The sequence below is a fragment of the Mustela nivalis genome (genome assembly GCF_964662115.1).
Source record: "Mustela nivalis genome assembly, chromosome: 20".
NCBI lineage: Eukaryota > Metazoa > Chordata > Mammalia > Carnivora > Mustelidae > Mustela > Mustela nivalis.
In genome coordinates, this window is record NC_139039.1 from 15,368,286 (window position 1) to 15,372,694 (window position 4,409).

The window sequence follows — 4,409 nt, forward strand, 5'->3', positions numbered from 1 at the left end:
ACATCATTGTATGTTCCTTTATGATTGATGTCCCATAGTTGAATTTAAATTTCTCTCTGCCACCTTAAAACCAGGTGATACACATGTGACTCTATTATCCTTTGGTGGTGGACAAGCATGCGTTGACCCCATATCCAATTAGAACATGTTCCAGTGGGGCACCTGGATGGCTCATTCATTAAGTGTCTGCCTTTGGCTTAGGTTATGATCTGAGGGTCCCTGGATCGAGCCTCTCATTGAGCTTCCTACTGGGTAGGAAGCCTGCTTCTCCTTCTCTCCCTCTTCCTGCTTGTGTTCCCTCTCTTGATGTGTCTCTCTCTGTCAAATAAATAAAATCTTAAAAAAAAAAAAAGACTATATCCCCAGCCTTTTAAGAATTTGGCACAGCTAAGATCATATTTCTCTAAACATTATAATTACTGGACAATCTCCTGGTACCCATTTAGTATGTTACTGAATTTTTACCATTTGTTACTGTTACATTATATGTACACTAAGATTTTGGTTAAATGTCCCACCATTTTGGCCTTTTCCTATATCTTACAAATCGAGTTTACATTCAGAGTTTGGTATTCCAAAGACCTCAGCTAAAATAAGAACTCACTTATCAGCAACATAAATATTAAATATGATTAAAGTCACTTTCTTTTCTTCTCTAGATTTTCACCAACACACAGTTTTAGGAGATTGACAGAAGTGATCAATATATGCCATTGTGGAGAACATAAAACATTTTGTACTGTACAAGATAATTTTTTTAATGGAGATTATTTTCTAAGTGTCAAAGTAGGGAAAAGTAAAAAGTGGGGAAAGGTAAATTATAAAAATTATTTTTAAAAAGAAAATGCTGCTTATGCTCAGGCAATTCTTAAATATAATAATTTAGTAATTTAAACTGACTAGAAATATAACTATTTTATTCCAAATATCTTTTCTTATTCACAATGAAATATTTGATGATGCATCAGAGACAGTCCAAAAAATGGTCAAAATTAGTATTCATTACATAACATTGAAGCTGAATTTGTTTACTCAATGAGCAATTATGGATTTAATATCCAAGAGTGGTTATTCTCTCATATTACTTGCCAGAATATTTAAAATCGGGTAGTTCTGCTTTGTGAGACAAAAAGTCATATTTATACATGGAAATGATTCAAACATAAACATTTGGAAAGGAAATATACAATAGAGTAGACAAACTAAAATTATTCCTCCCCCAATCTGTTATTAGTTTTAAACAAATAAAATCACATTTTATGTGATTATGTAGCTTACATAATAAAGTATAGGCAGTATGTTCCAAACTAATCTGTTCCAACAGGTATAAAAAATAAAATAACATATATTTAAAAGTGACATTATCTGGTGATGAAAAAAAAAATTCTACGTGACTTAAATTTTTTTTAAAAAAGAATACGATTGAGGCAGTCCTTCCAGTGTTAATATTCAAATGTTTTATTTAAATTAGGATGGTCAAATTCTTTGATCTCTCCACTTCAAATGGATGTTAGTGTAGGGACTTAAATTGCATAATGCTAACAATTGCACATAATTCTAGCAATTGATTTTGGAAAAGACAGTGATAGATGTTATGCTATTCTTACTCCAAATCAAATGGTCTTGTGTAGATTTTGCCTATCCAGAATTTCAGATTCCACTGAGTGCTTTGGAAAGAAAGGCGTTTCCCCCTGATGTTATCATAGATACTGTTTGCAGCCTTACAAAGCCTCCAGCCTATGCAGTGGAATCTAAGATACAGGCAAGTACAGATGTTCATAAAATTTGTAAATGTGCCACTCCAAATATTATTTCTTTTCATTTCTTTCAAGATTGTATTTATTTATTTGACAGACAGAGATCACAAGCATGCAGAACAGCAGGCAGAGGGGGGAGAGGGGAAGCAGGCTCCCTGCTGAGCAGAGAGCCCGATGTGGGGCTTGATCCCAGGACCCTGGGATCATGACCTGAGCCAAAGGCAGAGAGGCTTTAACCCACTGAGCCACCCAGATGCCCCATTTCTTCTCGTTTCTAACCCTCACATCACCACTAGAACTCTGATAGACAGAGGGAAGGCTAAAAAATTACTACATTGGTAAATAAATAACTCTGATAGATTAAAAAGGTTTAATTTAACAGAGGTTTATAGCTGATTAACACAACACAGCAAATGTCATTGAATTTGTTTCCTTGAATAAGGCAGCACATGTTCGACCATGCTACCCACATACCAATTTGTACTAAGCAACAGTCATTTGACAAATAGTAATCTCATAGTCTTGAAAGAGTTAATATTCCACGGTACAAAACAGTTTGTCCACTGGAAAACCAAGTACAACTGATTACATATTTGAATTTTGGAAGGGAAAAAAACATATCTAGCTAAGGACTTCCTGCTTATTAATATTATAGTGAGGAAGCCAGCAATAATATGTTGAATGTTTATAAAACTTCTACAGTGAGATTCCATTATGGAAATCTGAGAGTTTGACTTTGGTCTTCATGAGATGCTTTTTCATTGTCAATATTTTAATAGATAGTATTCTGGTGTAGGGAAGAACAACATTTCAAGACTTTGTTACATATCTGATTTTAAGGTGAGATCCTCTACTTGGCAGACAATTTTTAAAGGGCAGAGTTTCTATTAAGTATTTTTGCTATTGTATAAATTAAACAAAATTCTATAAAGAGCAAAAGAATATACAGTTAGCAACATAGTAGTTTATTCCCAGCATCAAGATAAAAGTATCCTGCATTTTAAAAAGTTTAGGTTAACATGGTAACTTTTTTAAGGTTTGGTTATCTGAAATTTGGAACATAGTTTTAAAAATTATCTATACTATTTAGTGTTGGTTCTGATTAGAACATTTACACATAAATGACTTGATGGGCAAAGTTTTAGAGAAAACTTACATACACACACACACATGCTTGCGCACGCATGCAGACCTTTCTCCCAGCCACAAACCATAATTTAGTGTTTCCCAAATATGCTTGATGAAAACCGTTATCAGAGGAACCTTGTAAAACATATGGTAGAACTTTCCAAGGTGATTCTGATCTAGATCTAGAGATATTCACAAATATATCCAGCTCACTTTTTACCTTGTATATATACACCTCTGCAAATCACCAACTCTTTCTACTATGTAATAGTTTTGTTGAAGAACTTGAAAACACAAGAAAACATGGCTCTAATTTCCTGTAAAGCATTCCAGTAACAAACTTGACAGTGTCCTAAATAGCGTTCTAGAGTAAACCAGAGCCATAGTTTCTGAAACCATACTTTATATGTGCACTTTTTCTTCTCCTAGACTTTTAGGATTATTAGGGCAATCAAATACTGAAATGAATTATTAAAGAGTATTGCTTCGAAATATCTATAAAAGAAAAAGTATCTGGGTTAAATATTTACTTGCCCCACTAGATTATCAATCTAGGACACATTCAGCATTGTATATAAGGATCTACAGCTCTTTGATCCTTTATCAGTTTTAACCAAACTGATTAGATGACTTCATAAATTAACAGATCAATTCAAAACAGTTTGTCAGTGTTAAAATAATACTTTTATTATAAAGAATATTATTATAACACTTCAGTGATAAAATAATAAAGCCAATGTCTAATAAAGTCAAGTAGAGCTTTATGTTTATGTTTGTTTTATGTTTTATATTTATGATAAAATAATAAAGCCAATGTCTAATAATAAAGTAGAGTTTTATGTTTCGCTATTGTTTTCAAATACTATAGTTATTGGCATCCAAACAAGAGTTCCGTCATATACTTAGCTTTTTATCTAGTTGAATGTGCAACTTTTAGTATTAATGGAAAGAGACCACATTCATGATCCTGACTGTAGTTACCCAATGCTACCAACTCCCAACTGGAAACTTTGTTGTGGTTGTTGCTATTATGTCAAGGTGTTCCCTGACTTATTTTCAGCCTTTCACTGTGTAATGAATCAATCATCTTACTTTTCTCTTTTTGTCCCATTTGCTTGTTTATAACTATGATACATCATTTGTTTTCCAATGAGAAAGCCTCAAAAAGTGGAGGAAAAAGCAATTCCTTTGTGATATTCATTTACAATAAAAGTCCGCACACTCTTTCTCTACTTGAATACATTTAGCAGTTTTAATTAAAATTACTGCCCTACCCTTGTCCCTGAACCACATTCTCGAATGAACTTGTAGCTCTCTGTACGTTCTGAATTTCTTTTCATAAGCAGAATTAGAGACTTATTCAAAAGGCTGATAACATATGAGCTCATAAACTAGAGGCAACCTCTTAAAGTGTGTGTTTTCTCAACTATGCTGTGTTTCTAGGCATCTGTCAAGAAGGAAGCAAACATGAAAATGAGTAAGACCTTGGGCAGTGTGTATATCTTGCCAGCAGAGCTTTGTCTT